The sequence below is a fragment of the Triticum dicoccoides genome, chromosome 4A (genome assembly GCF_002162155.2).
Source record: "Triticum dicoccoides isolate Atlit2015 ecotype Zavitan chromosome 4A, WEW_v2.0, whole genome shotgun sequence".
NCBI classification, from domain to species: domain Eukaryota; kingdom Viridiplantae; phylum Streptophyta; class Magnoliopsida; order Poales; family Poaceae; genus Triticum; species Triticum dicoccoides.
This window is the reverse complement of record NC_041386.1, coordinates 747,161,302-747,177,701: the sequence shown is the minus strand read 5'-3', so window position 1 is coordinate 747,177,701 and position 16,400 is coordinate 747,161,302.

Below are 16,400 nucleotides of genomic sequence, written 5' to 3'. Positions count from 1 at the left end.
GCACAGTCTGTTGCAACAAGGAGCATATTTGTGTTGGTCCCAGTTTTGTTATCTTTAGACACCTTTCCCTATGTGAGCGCAACAAATCTAATCCTGCTCAAACTCTACAGCCTTGTCCCTTCCTTTCCTTTTTGAACTAGTACTTTTGCCCCTTCCTTTCCTCTTTGAACCACATCCTAGATTTATGCGATACAGATTTCCCCACTACTTTCCCCCATTCCTTTCCTCTTTGAACCACGTCCTAGATTCATGCTATACAACTTTCCCCCTTCATATCCTCTTTGAACCACGTCCTAGATTCATGCTATATACAACTTTTCCCACTACTTTCCCCCACTCCTTTCTTCTTTGAACCACGTCCTAGATTCATGGTATACATGCAGCTAGAGCAATGCATGTGGAGTAAGTAAAATATACCTTAAGGTTCTTGGGGCGTGGTTCGGTGGGCGACGGGATGGCGGCGAAGAAGAAGGGGTCGGAGGCCCTCCCGCGCTGCCGTTGGGCAGCGAAGAACAATAATCAACAAGCATAGGAAGGTAAAACAAGCATAGCTTCAAGAATTTAAGCACATAGAGAGGAAACTTGATATTATTGCAATTCCTACAAGCATATGTTCCTCCCTCATGATAATTTTCAGGAGCATCATGAATGAATTCAACTATATAACCAGCACATAAAGCATTCTTTTCATGATTACAAGCATAGAAAATTTACTACTCTCCACATAAGCAAAATTCTTCTCATGAATTGTAGTGGGAGCAAACTCAACAAAATAACCATCATATGATTGAAATTTAAGATCAAGATGACAAGTTTCATGGTTATCATTATTCCTGAAAGCATACGTGTCATCACAATAATCATCATAGATAGGAGGCGTGCTTTCATCATAATAAATTTTCCCATCAAAGCTTGGGGGACAAAAAATATCATCTTCATCAAACATAGCTTCCCCAAGCTTGTGGCTTTGCATATCATTAGCATCATGGATATTCAAGGAATTCATACTAACAACATTGCAAGCATGCTCATCATTCAAAGATTTAGTATCAAACATTCTATAGATTTCTTCTTCTAGCACTTGACCACAATTTTCCTTTTCATCATACTCACGAAAGATATTAAAAAGATGAAGCGTATGAGACAAACTTAACTCCATTTTTTTGTAGATTTCTTTTATAAACTAAACTAGTGATAAAGCAAGAAACAAAAGATTCGATTGCAAGATCTAAAGATATACCTTCAAGCACTCACCTCCCCGGCAACGGCGCCAAAAAAGAGCTTGATGTCTACTACACAACCTTCTTCTTGTAGACATTGTTGGGCCTGCAAGTGCACAGGTTTGTAGGACAGTAGCAAATTTCCCTCAAGTGGATGACCTAAGGTTTATCAATACGTAGGAGGAGTAGGATGAAGATGGTCTCTCTCAAGGAACCCTGCAACCAAATAACGAAGAGTCTCTTGTGTCCCCAACACACCCAATACAATAGTAAATTGTATAGGTGCACTAGTTCGGCGAAGAGATGGTGATACAAGTGCAAAATAGATAGTAGATATAGGTTTTTGTAATCTGAAATAATAAAAACAGCAAGGTAACAAGTGGTAAAAGTGAGCGTAAACGGTATTGCAATGCTAGGAAACAAGGCCTAGGGTTCATACTTTCACTAGTGCAAGTTCTCTCAACAATAATAACATAGATAGATCATATAACAAGCCCTCAACATGCAACAAAGAGTCACTCCAAAGCCACTAATAGCGGAGAACAAACATAGAGATTATGGTAGGGTACAAAACCACCTCAAAGTTATTCTTTCGGATCGATCTATAAAAGAGTTCGTACTAGAATAACACCCTAAGATACAAATCAACCAAAACCCTAATGTCACCTAGATACTCCATTGTCACCTCAAGTATCCGTGGGCATGATTATACGATATGCATCACACAATCTCAGATTCATCCAACCAACATAAAAGTGAAGGAAATATGCCCTAGAGGCAATAATAAAGTTATTATTTATTTCCTTATATCATGATAAATGTTTATTATTCATGCTAGAATTGTTTTAACCGGAAACATAATACATGTGTGAATACATAGACAAACATAGTGTCACTAGTATGCCTCTACTTGACTAGCTTGTTTATCAAAGATGGTTATGTTTCCTAACCATGGACAAAAGAGTTGTCATTTGATTAACGGGATCACATCATTAGGAGAATGATGTGATTGACTTGACCCATTCCGTTAGCGTAGCACTTGATCGTTTAGTATATTGCTATTGCTTTCTTCATGACTTATACATGTTCCTGTAACTATGAGATTATGCAACTCCCGTTTACCAGAGGAACACTTTGTGTGCTACCAAACTTCACAACGTAACTGGGTGATTATAAAGGAGTACTACAGGTGTCTCCAAAGGTACATGTTGGGTTGGCGTATTTCGAGATTAGGTTTTGTCACTCCGATTGTCGGAGAGGTATCTCTAGGCCCTCTCGGTAATGCACATCATTATAAGCCTTGCAAGCAATGTAACTAATGAGTTAGTTACAGAATGATGCATTACGTAACGAGTAAAGAGACTTGCCAGTAACGAGATTGAACTAGGTATTGGATACCGACGATCGAATCTCGGGCAAGTAACACACCGATGACAAAGGGAACAAAGTATGTTGTTATGCGGTTTGACCGATAAAGATCTTCGTAGAATATGTAGGAGCCAATATGGGCATCCAGGTTTCGCTATTGGTTATTGACCAAGAATAGTTCTAGGTCATGTCTACATAGTTCTCGAACCCGTAGGGTCCGCACGCTTAAGGTTTCGATGACAGTTATATTATGAGTTTATGAGTTTTGATGTACCGAAGGAGTTCGGAGTCCCGGATGAGATCGGGGACATGACGAGGAGTCTCGAAATGGTCGAGATGTAAAGATCGATATATTGGACAACTATATTCGGAGTTCAGAAAGGTTCCGAGTGATTCGGGTATTTTTTGGAGTACCGGAGAGTTACGGGAATTCGCCGGGGAGTATATGGGCCTTGTTGGGCCACACGGGAATAGAGGAGAGAGGCCAAAAGGAAGGAGGCTTGTGCCCCCCCTCTGGTCCGAATTGGATAAGGGGCGCAGCGCCCCTTTCCTTCTTCCTCTCCCCCTTTTTCCCCTTCTCCCACTCCGACAAGGGAGGTGGAATCCTACTAGGACTAGGGAGTCCTAGTAGGACTCCACACTTGGTGCGCCCCCTCCTAGGACCGGCCTACTCCCCCCTCCCTCCTTTATATACGGGGGCAGGGGGCACCCCATGACACACAAGTTGATCTACGGGTCGTTCCTTAGCCGTGTGCGGTGCCCCCCTCCACCATATTCCACCTCGGTCATATCGTCGCGGAGTTTAGGCGAAGCCCTGCGCCGGTAGAACATCATCATCGTCACCACGCCGTCGTGCTGACGGAACTCATCCCCGAAGCTTTGCTGGATCGGAGCCCGGGGATCGTCATCGAGCTGAACGTGTGCTGAACTCGGAGGTGCCGTACGTTCGGTGCTTGGATCGGTCGGATCGTGAAGACATACGACTACATCAACCGTGTTGTGCTAATGCTTCCGCTTACGGTCTACGAGGGTATGTGGACAACACTCTCCCCTCTCGTTGCTATGCCATCACCATGATCTTGCGTGTGCATAGGAATTTTTTTGAAATTACTACGTTCCCCAACAGTGGTATCAGAGCCTAGGTTATATGCATTGATGCTATATGCACGAGTAGAACACAAGTGAGTTGTGGGCGATACAAGTCATACTGCTTACCAGCATGTCATACTTTGGTTCGGCGGTATTGTGAGATGAAGCGGCCCGGACCGACATTACGCATACGCTTACGCGAGACAGGTTTCACCGTTATGAGCACTTGTGCTTAAACGTGGCTGGCGGGTGTCTGTCTCTCTCACTTTAGCTGAATGGAGTGTGGCTAGGCCCGGTCCTTGCAAAGGTTAAAACAACACTAACTTGACGAACTATCGTTGTGGTTTTGATGCGTAGGTAAGAACGGTTCTTGCTAAGCCCGTAGTAGCCACGTAAAATTTGCAACAACAAAGTAGAGGACGTCTAACTTGTTTTTGCAGGGCATGTTGTGATGTAATATGGTCAAGACGTGATGCTATATTTTATTGTATGAGATGATCATGTTTTGTAACCGAAGTTATCGGCAACTGGTAGGAGCCATATGGTTGTCGCTTTATTGTATGAAATGCAAACGCCCTGTAATTGCTTTACTTTATCACTAAGCGGTAGCGATAGTCGTAGAAGCAATAGATGGCGTAACGACAACGATGCTACGATGGAGATCAAGGTGTCGCGCCGGTGACGATGGTGATCACGACGGTGCTTCGAATATGGAGATCACAAGCACAAAATGATGATGGCCATATCATATCACTTATATCGATTGCATGTGACGTTTATCCTTTATGCATCTTATCTTGCTTTGATTGACGGTACCATTTTAAGATGATCTCTCACTAATTATCAAGAAGTGTTCTCCCTGAGTATGCACCGTTGCGAAAGTTCTTCGTGCTGAGACACCACGTGATGATCGGGTGTGATAGGCTCTACGTTCAAATACAATGGGTGCAAAACAGTTGCACACGCGGAATACTCGGGTTAAACTTGACGAGCCTAGCATATACAGATATGGCCTCGGAACACGGAGACCGAAAGGTCGAACGTGAATCATATAGTAGATATGATCAACATAGTGATGTTCACCATTGAAACTACTCCATCTCACGTGATGATCGGACATGGTTTAGTTGATTTGGATCACGTGATCACTTAGATGACTAGAGAGATGTCTGTCTAAGTGGGAGTTCTTAAGTAATATGATTAATTGTACTTGAATTTATCATGAACTTAGTCCTGGTAGTATTTTGCGAATTGTGTTATAGATCAATAGCTCGCGTTGTTGCTTCCCTATGTCTTTATATGTGTTCCTAGAGAAAACTATGTTGAAAAATGTTCGTAGCAATGATGCGGACTTGGTCCGTGATCTGAGGTTTATCCTCATTGCTGCACAGAAGAATTATGTCCTTAATGCACCGCTAGGTGATAGACCTATTGCAGGAGCAGATGCAGACGTTATAAATGTTTGGCTAGCTCAATATGATGACTACTTGATAGTTTAGTGCACCATGCTTAACGGCTTAGAATCGGGACTTCAAAGACGTTTTGAACGTCATGGACCATATGAGATGTTCCAGGAATTGAAGTTAATATTTCAAGCAAATACCCAAGTTGAGAGATATGAAGTCTCCAACAAGTTCTATGGCTAAAAGATGGAGGAGAACAGCTCAACTAGTGAGCATGTGCTTAGATTGTCTGGTACTACAATCGCTTGAATCAAGTGGGAGTTAATCTTCCAGATAAGATAGTGATTGATAGAGTTCTCTAGTCACCATCACCAAGTTGGTAGAACTTTGTGATGAACTACAGTATGCAAGGGATGACGAAAACGATTCCCGAGCTCTTCGTGATGTTGAAATCGACGAAGGTAGAAATCAAGAAAGAGCATCAATGGTTGACAAGATCACTAGTTTCAAGAAAAGGGCAAAGGAAAAGAAAGGGAACTTCAAGCAGAATGGCAAGCAAGTTGTCACTCCCAAGAAGAAGCCCAAAGCTGGACCAAAGCATGAATCTGAGTGATTATAATGCAAAGGAAATGGTCACTAGAAGCGGAAATGCCTTAAATATTTGGTGGATAAGAAGGATGGCAAAGTGAACAAGGGTATATTTGATATACATGTTATTGATGTGTACCTTACTAGTGTTTATAGTAACCCCTGAGTATTTGATACTTGTTCAGTTGCTAAAAATTACTGACTCGAAACAGGAGTTACAGAATAAACAAAGACTAGTTGAGGGTGAAGTGACGATGAGTGTTGGAAGTAGTTCCAAGATTGATATGATCATCATCACACACTCCCTATACTTTTGGGATTAGTGTTAAACCTAAATAAATGTTATTTGGTGTTTGCATTAAGCGTGAATATGATTTGATCATGTTTATTGCAATACGGTTGTTCATTTAAAATCAGAGAATAATTGTTGTTCTGTTTACATGAATAAAACCTTCAAATGGTCATACACCCAATGAAAATAGTTTGTTGGATCTTGATCATAGTGATACACATATTCATAATATTGATGCCAAAGATGCAAAGTTAATAATGATAGTGCAACTTATTTGTGGCACTGCCGTTTGGGTCATATCGGTGTAAAGCGCATGAAGAAACTCCATAAAGATGGATTTTCGGAATCACTTGGTTATGAATCATTTGATGCTTGCGAACCGTGCCTTTTGGGCAAGATGACTAAAACTCCGTTCTCCGGAACAATGTAACGAGCAACTGACTTATTGGAAATAAATACATACCGATGTATGCGATCCGATGAGTGTTAAGGCTCGCGGCGTGTATCGTTATTTTCTGACCTTCACAGATGATTTGAGCAGATATGGGTATATCTACTTGATGAAACATAAGTCTGAAATAGTTGAAAGGTTCAAAGGATTTCAGAGTGAAGTGGAAAATAATCGTAACAAGAAAATAAAGTTTCTACAATTTGATCGCGGAGACAAATATTTGAGTTATGAATTTGGTCTTCAATTAAAACAATGTGGAATAGTTTCACAAACTCATGCCACCTGGAACACCACAGCTTAATGGTGTGTCCGAGCGTCATAACAGTACTTTATTGGATATAGTGCGATCTATGATGTCTCTTACCGATTTACCACTATCGTTTTGGGGTTATGCATTACAGACAGCTGCATTCACTTTAAATAGGGCACCATCAAAATCCGTTGAGACGAGGCCTTATGAACTGTGGTTTGGCAAGAAACCAAAGTTGTCGTTTCTTAAAAGTTTGGGGCTGCGATGCTTATGTGGAAAAGTTTCAACCTGATAAGCTCGAACCCAAATCGGAGAAGTGCGTCTTCATAGAATACCCAAAGGTAACTATTGGGTACACCTTCTATCACAGATCCGAAAGCAAGATTCGTTGCTGAGATGGATCCTTTCTAGAGAAGGAGTTTCTCTCGAAAGAAGTGAGTGGGAGGAAAGTAGAACTTGATGAGGTAATTGTACCTTCTCCCTTATTGGAAAGTAGTTCATCATAGAAATCAGTTTCAGTGATTCCTACACCAATTAGTGAGGAAGTTAATGATGATGATCATGAAACTTCAGATCAAGTTGCTACCAAACCTCGTAGGTCTTCCAGAGTAAGATCCGCACCAGAGTGGTACGGTAATCATGTTCTGGAAGTCATGTTACTAGACCATGATGAACCTACGAACTATGACGAAGCAATGATGAGCCCAGATTCCGCGAAATGGTTTGAGGCCATGAAATCTGAGATGGGATCCATATATGAGAACAAAGTGTGGACTTTGATTGACTTGCCCGGTGATCGGCAAGCCATAGAAAATAAATGGATCTTTAAGAGGAAGATGGACACTAATAGTAGTGTTACTATCTACTAAGCTCGACTTGTTGCGAAAGGTTTTCGACAAGTTCAAGGTGTTGAATACAATGAGATTTTCTCACTCGTATCGATGCTTAAGTCTGTTCGAATCATGTTAGCAATTGCCACATTTTATGAAATCTGGCAAATGGATGTCAAAAACTGCAATCCTTAATGGTTTTCTTAAAGAAGAGTTGTATATGATGCAACCAGAAGGTTTTGTCAATCCTAAAGGTGCTAACAAAATGTGCAAGCTCTAGCGATCCATCAATGGACTGGTGCAAGCATCTCGGAGTTGGAATATACGCTTTGATGAGTTGATCAAAGCATATGGTTTTATACGGACTTTTGGAAAGACCTATATTTACAAGAAAGTGAGTGGGAGCACTACAACATTTCTGATAAGTATATGTAAATAACATATTATTAATTGGAAATGATGTAGAATTTTTTGGATAGCATAAAAGGATACTTGAATAAAAGGTTTTTCAATGAAAGACCTCGGTGAAGCTGCTTACATTGAGCATCAAGATCTATTGAGATAGATCAAGACGCTTGATAAGTTTTTTCAATAAGTACATACCTTGTCAAGATTTTGAAATAGTTCAAAATGGAACAGTCAAAGAAAGAGTTCTTGCCTGTATTGCAAAGGTGTGAAATTGAGTAAGACTCAAGACCCGACCACGGCAGAAAATAGAAAGAGAATGAAAGTCATTCCCTATGCATCAGTCATAGGTTCTATAAAAGTATGCCATGCTATGGACCAGACCTATTGTATACTCTGCCCTAGTTTGGCAAGGGAGTAAAATAGTGATCTAGGAGTAGATCACTGGACATTGGTCAAAATTATCCTTAGTAGAATAAGGATATGTTTCTCGATTATGGAGGTGATAAAAGAGTTCGTCGTAAAGAGTTACATCGATGCAAGTTTTTACACCGATCCAGATGACTCTAAGTCTCAATCTGGATACATATTGAAAGTGGGAGCAATTAGCTCGAGTAGCTCCATGCAGAGCATTGTAGACATAGAATATTTGCAAAATACATACGGCTCTGAATGTGACACCCGTAGACTAAAGTTATTATTTATTTCCTTATAATCATGATAAATGTTTATTATTCATGCTAGAATTGTATTTACCGGAAACATAATACATGTGTGAATACATAGACAAACAAAGTGTCACTAGTATGCCTCTACTTGACTAGCTCGTTAATCAAAGATGGTTATGTTTCCTAATCATGAACAATGAGTTGTTATTTGATTAACGAGGTCACATCATTAGCAGAATGATCTGATTGACATGACCCATTCCATTAGCTTAGCACCCGATCGTTTAGTATGTTGCTATTGCTTTCTTCATGACTTATACATGTTCCTATGACTATGAGATTATGCAACTCCCGTTTACCGGAGGAACACTTTGGGTACTACCAAGCGTCACAACGTAACTGGGTGATTATAAAGGAGTACTACAGGTGTCTCCAATGGTCGATGTTGGGTTGGCGTATTTCGAGATTAGGATTTGTCACTCCGATTGTCGGAGAGGTATCTCTGGGCCCTCTCGGTAATACACATCACATAAGCCTTGCAAGCATTACAACTAATATGTTAGTTGTGAGATGATGTATTACGGAACGAGTAAAGAGACTTGCCAGTAACGAGATTGAACTAGGTATTGGATACCGACAATCGAATCTCGGGCAAGTAACATACCGATGACAAAGGGAACAACGTATGTTGTTATGCGGTCTGACCGATAAAGATCTTCGTAGAATATGTAGGAGCCAATATGGGCATCCAGGTCCCGCTATTGGTTATTGACCAGAGACGTGTCTCGGTCATGTCTACATTGTTCTCGAACCCGTAGGGTCCGCACGCTTAAGGTTACGATGACAGTTATATTATGAGTTTATGCATTTTGATGTACCGAAGGTTGTTCGGAGTCCCGGATGTGATCACGGACATGACGAGGAGTCTCGAAATGGTCGAGACGTAAAGATTGATATATTGGAAGCCTATATTTGGATATCGGAAGTGTTCCGGGTGAAATCGGGATTTTACCGGAATACCGGGAGGGTTACCGGAACCCCCCGGGAGCTATTTGGGCCATAGTGGGCCTTAGTGGAAAAGAGAAGGGGCTGCCCTAGTTGGGCTGCGCCCCCCCCCCTTCCCCTAGTCCTATTAGGACTAGGAGAGGTGGCCGGCCCCCTCCTCCTCTTTTCCCCTCCGAGGAATCCTAGTTGGACTAGGATTGGAGGGGGAATCCTACTCCCAGAGGGAGTAGGACTCTCCTGCGCCTCCCCCCCTTGGCCGGCCAGCCTCCCCTCCTCTCCTCCTTTATATACGGAGGCAGGGGAACCTCTAAACACACAAGTTGACACAAGTTGATCCACGTGATCTATTCCTTAGCCGTGTGCGGTGCCCCCTGCCACCATATTCCTCGATAATACTGTAGCGGAGTTTAGGCGAAGCCCTGCTGCTGTAGTTCATCAAGATCGTCACCACGCCGTCGTGCTGACGAAACTCTTCCCCGACACTTTGCTGGATCGGAGTCCGGGGATCGTCATCGGAATATGTGTAACAGCCGTGATAGCCTAGCATAAGTTGCTTGCTTATTTATTTCTTTGTTGTCTTGTTTATTTGTTTGCTTGTAGTCAGTGCAGTTCTTTTTAAAACAAGGCCATAATAACTATGGGCTAATATTTACTGTAGTGACACTGGGCCTCCTATGGGCCATAGAAACAGTGGGCCTTCTACGGGCCGTAGAAACATTAGGCCTTCTACGGGCCGTAGAAACAATGGGCCTTCAACAGGCCGTAGAAACAATGGGCCTTCTACGGACCGTAGAAACAATGGGCCTTATACAGGCCGTATGACCATAACGGGCCATCGTTAATATGCCGTATTTGATGAAGCTATGAAAACAGCCCAACGTATTAACATACCACAAACGGGCCGATGTAACCACTGGATGAATTTGGCCCACAAGCAGAAAATGACAGTAACGGGCCATAAGTAAACGAATGCCGGAGATGAGCCCAAGAATAAATGGGCTCTGAGAAGGCCGAAAGATAACATTTGCTGGAAACGGCCCAACTGAATAACGGGCCCTTAATGGGTATAAAGTGATATACTATTCACTATGGGCCAGTTTCACCACGGGCCGTTAGTGGGTGTAAAGTGATACACTGTTCATTGCGGGCCAATTTCACCACGGGCCGTTAATAGGCCAAGAGTTACATAGGGCCTCATATGGGCCGAAAGACGTCATGGGCCATACATGGGCCAGAAGTGAAAACGGGCTGGAATCATATTGGATGGCCCAGATGACGCTATTGGGCCTAATTCGGATTGGGCATAACAGACCTTGGGTTAGCGGGCTATAAATGGGCTATGTGCGAACAGGCCATTAACAGGCTTTCCATGGGCCGGCCCGCCACCTTTTGACCAAGTCAAACGGGCCGGCCTTTTCACAGGAATGGGCCTCTGTTGGGCCGTGCCACGTGTCGACGTATCATAGGCGCCTTCTGTTGAATGACTGGATGACATCTGTCCCAACGGTGAGCCGACACGTGTTTCCTCCAGCCAATGATGATTTTACACGTGGAAAATCCCCATTGGTCGGGGCTGTTAACGGGTTATCGGATCCAAAACCCGACCCGATAGCTTAACGGCGTTCCGTTACGGTGGATGCCATGTGTCGGTCACCCTTGATGAGAGCACTTCTGTGACGCGCGATTTATCGTCATGGAAGTGGACACTTCCGTGATGATAATTTTGGTAATGTCATGGAACACTTCTATGACAGCACAGGTATGACTATCTTGATTCTGTCATAAATTTGTCATGGATGTACATGCATTACAAAAAATGCGACCTAATGTGACAAACACGTATCATCACGAAAGTGTATTTTTTTTGTAGTGTACACATCAATGTCGTTGCCGGGTTGCTTACGGCCTTGGATGAGAACTGGCATCATAATGAACTTCTGCTTCATGCACATCCAAGGAGGAAGGTTATACATATATAGAGTCACGGGCCAGGTGCTGTGATTGCTGCTCTGCTCCCCGAAAGGATTAAATCCATCCACGCTTAAAGCAAACCATACATTCCTTGGGTCACTTGCAAACTCATCCCAGTACTTTCTCTCGATTTTTCTCCACTGCGACCCGTCAGCGGGTGCTCTCAACTTCCCGTCTTTCTTATGATCCTCATTATGCCATCGCATCAAATTGGCATGCTCTTCGTTTCTGAACAGACGTTTCAACCGTGGTATTATAGGAGCATACCACATCACCTTTGCAGGAACCCTCTTCCTGGGGGGCTCACCGTCAACATCACCAGGGTCATCTCGTCTGATCTTATACCATAATGCACCGCATACCGGACATGCGTTCAGATCCTTGTACGCACCGCGGTAGAGGATGCAGTCATTAGGGCATGTATGTATCTTCTGCACCTCCAATCCTAGAGGGCATACGACCTTCTTTGCTGCATATGTACTGTCGGGCAATTCGTTATCCTTCGGAAGCTTCTTCTTCAATATTTTTAGTAGCTTCTCAAATCCTTTGTCAGGCACAGCATTCTCTGCCTTCCACTGCAGCAATTCCAGTACGGTACCGAGCTTTGTGTTGCCATCTTCGAAATTGGGGTACAACCCTTTTTTGTGATCCTCTAACATGCGATCGAACTTCAGCTTCTCCTTTTGACTTTCGTATTGCGTCCTTGCATCGACAATGATCCGGTGGAGATCATCATCATCGGGCAAATCGTCTGGTTCCTCTTGAACTTCAGCAGCTTCGCCCATTGCAGCATCATCGTGCACATCGTCTGGTTCCTCTTGATGTTCAGTAGCATCACCGTATTCAGGGGGCACATAGTTGTCATCGTACTCTTCTTCTTCGTCGTCTTCCATCATAACCCCTATTTCTCCGTGCCTCGTCCAAACATTATAGTGTGGCATGAAACCCTTGTAAAGCAGGTGGGTGTGAAGGATTTTCCGGTCAGAGTAAGACTTCGTATTCCCACATATAGGGCATGGACAACACATAAAACCATTCTGCTTGTTTGCCTCAGCCACTTCGAGAAAATCATGCACGCCCTTAATGTACTCGGAGGTGTGTCTGTCACCGTACATGCATTGCCAGTTCATCTGCGTGCATTATATATAATTAAGTGTGTCAAAAACCATTACAGAACATCACGAATAGATAATTAAGTGACCAAATTAATAGAAGTTCATCATCACATTAAAACCAAAGTACATACATAGTTCTCATCTAACAACATAAAGCTCTGCAGTGCATCTAAATTAATTAAACCATACATTGAAACTATGTAAAACATTTCAATGTGAAAACAAATGCGATCATAATCGCAACCAAGGTAACAACTGATCCAACGACATAATGATACCAAGCCTCGGTATGAATGGCATATTTTCTAATCTTCAAGCGCATTGCGTCCATCTTGATATTGTGATCATCGACGACATCCGCAACATGCAACTCCACACTACTAGGGAAAAGCCTAGCAGCAGCGCGGGTTTTAGGCCTATCAGTAGCGCGGGCAGGAGCGCTACTGATAAGGCGCTACAGCTAAAGCTTAGCAATAGCGCGCCTAGATCCACGCTACTGCTAAATTGACTTAGTAGTAGCGCTTCTTCAGAACAGCGCTACTGGTAATTAGTAGTAGCGCTTCTCCTCTCCCGCGCTACTACTATTATTTAGTATTTTATTTCTTTTTTATTTCATGTTATATTCATACACCTTTACACAAGTTTTCATACAACAGGAATTTAGAGATTGTTTTTACATCATAATGAGTTATTACATCACGGGGTGAAAGAACCGTGGACTAGTTTCAAGTGGATGTCCATCCACTTGAAACTAATCTGCGGTTCTTTCACCCAATGATATAATATCATCATCATCATCATCATATCATTAACAACTTATCATCATAATATATCATTGTCATATAACACCTCCTCAAGATCATCGTCTTCATCAATGACATCACATAGCAAATTGGTCACTAGTCGTAATCACAAGTACTCCTCGTTATCAACTCTAACACATTACCACATAATAAACATATTGTACCTCGTAGGACCTACTACATTCGATTAAGACCTACTACATTTTCTAAGGTAAAATAGCAAAAAACAAGATAGCCCCTGACTCTCCATTATGGAGAATGGAGATTAGCCTGTCTCCGATTCTTGCCTTTCGCTGAATGTTACTTCCAAGAACCTCCTTGCGAATGTCCATACATTTCCTTCATTCTTTGATGAACATGTGTTCACCGGTTTTAGAAATCCGATATGCACAGGTGAGCTCCCTAGATTTACCTGGCAGTATGTTCAGAACTGAGAGGCGACCATTCAGAGACATCAGATGAGGCACAAATCCATCGGGAGTTTCTGTTGAAAAACATAGTAATAACTTCGTAGTTAGCAATGATGTAATAGTTTTAGAAGTATGCAAAAGATGCACGGATGTCGTAATAGTAAAAAATCTTACCAGGGTATCTCCAGAGAAGTTACCGTGGTTCAACACATGCACTAGTGGCACGTATTCACCATAATTTGGAGGAGTTCGATAATAGTTATTGTAATTCTCAAGAAGAGTACAAAATGCGATCAGATAATTTTTCTCCTTATACGTTAATTCGGAGCCATCGGTGTAGTTGGTTTTATCTACCATCTTCCACACAGTCTTTGAAGAATCAAAATAAGCTGTCAATGGAAATAAGCTATCAACTATTTTGAAATAAACAATATAAATTAGTTAACTATGTTTGAGAAACTCACATAGCGGTACAATCGGAAGCGTATCAACAAGGACCCAAATGTCCATATTGTCTTGCTCGATGTCAGGATCACCAAGATCCATGGTGACAATCATACCCTCAGAAAAACCATACATTTTGCAAAATGCTTCCCAATTTTGGCAACCAAAATGGATTACGCTCTGACATTGCACCGATTTACTTCAAAATCCATATCATGATGGGTCCTTAGGTGTATTTTCTTTGTTTCAAAATTTTCATGGTCTTCAAAACCCATCATCTCCAAGACATAGCGTCTTGCATGGCATGGGATAAGCTAGTTGAATTGTAAAATATGAAAATTAGACGTTGAAATAGTTGAAGTCATGCTTAATTACGAAAAAACACTTGTCGTTGTTGCGTACCGTTTAAACATCGAAGGTCTCCTCGAGCTTAATGCTGAAGCGCCGATCTTCGTCCAGCTCAACGAACCTGTCGCACATACCTCGATCGTCGTGGCACCAGCTGCACTCCCCCGGGAGACTGTCGTCGTCCGAGTACGACATTTCCTACGTTCATAATTCAAAGATTAAACTTGTACATATTCTAGCACAAGTCATGCCAGAATTCACGAAAAAATCCGGCATGACCTTTGCTAAAAAAGGACATATCGAGCGCCTGAAATTTGCCGGAACAGAAATTAATCAACACTCCGGCAAAACATAGGCCACTCGGAGGTGTAAACTGAACATGAACGGCCACTTGGGCAACCACATATCCTATTTGAGCAACACAAGAAATACAAGGATATTTGGCTGGTCTCACCTCGATGTCGGAGGGGGTCAGTGACTGGGACGACGGCGGGGATGTCGGAGGGGGTCGGTGACGGGGACGACGGTGGTCACCTGAAACCGTATAAGTTATCACTAATACATCCCGAATAATTGCTTAAACTAAAAAATAACAACAAATATGACATGTTCAACTAGTTCTTACTAAATATAAACTTACTATAAATAGAAAAAAACTAGTTCTTTCTAAAAATAAAGTAGTTCAACTAGTTATATTAATTATCTTACTAAAAATACATTAGTTCTATTAATTCAACTAGTTCAACTAGTTTATTAATTTACTTACTAAACTAGTTCAACTACAACTAAAGTAGTTCAACTACAACTACTATTAATCATATTGCCCTAGTTAACTAGTACCATCACTACTAGTAATTAACATCTACTACTAGTAAAAATCTAGTACTAACTAAGCAACATCTAGTACTAGCTATGAACCCTAAATTAACATCTACTACTACTAAACAACATCTAGTACTAACTAAGCAGAGAGAAAAAGGGGGTGGGGGCGACGGAGAGGTAGCTAGGGGCGGCGAGGGCGGGATCGGGATTGGGAGGCGGCGGTGCTGGGTGGGCTCGGGTGGCGGCGGTGAGGTCGAGGGCGGTGGGAGGAGGGCTGCCAGTGGAGGAGGGAGGAGAGGCGGCCGTAGGCGGTGGGAGGAGGGCTGCCAGTGGAGGAGGGAGGAGAGGTGGCCGTAGGCGGAGGGAGGAGGGCGGCGGCGGAGGAGGGAGGGGCGGCCGCAGGCGGAGGGAGGATGTGCGAGGAGGAAGGAGGGACGGAAGGAGGGGAGTACCTCGGCGGTGGACGGACGAAGGTTATTGGCACGCGGGCGAGAATGAGAGTGTGAGTGAGAGAGAGGGTCGGTCGTGCGCGTGGGGATAAGGTAGGGATAGTTGTAGCGCGTTTGCCAAAACGCGCTACAGCTAATCTTAATAGCAGTAGCGCTTGGCATATAAACCGCAACTGCTAAGTGTAACTATACAAAAAAATACGTCAATGCAAAAATACATTGGCCATCAATGATCTTTTTGTGTACAATCTGAATTGTCAATATGAGTCCTCTCCGGTGCCACAAATTTTACACATAGAGTTCAGTGAAGACCAACTGGTTGTGGTAGTTTCAGAAATAACATATTTAAGGAGCGAGTGGGACTAAACTTGTGGGCTGATCTTATCAGTAGCGGTTTTCTTCGAAGCGCGTTGCTGCTAACTTCTATAGCAGTAGCGTGGTACAGTATAGGGCGCTAATGCTATAACTA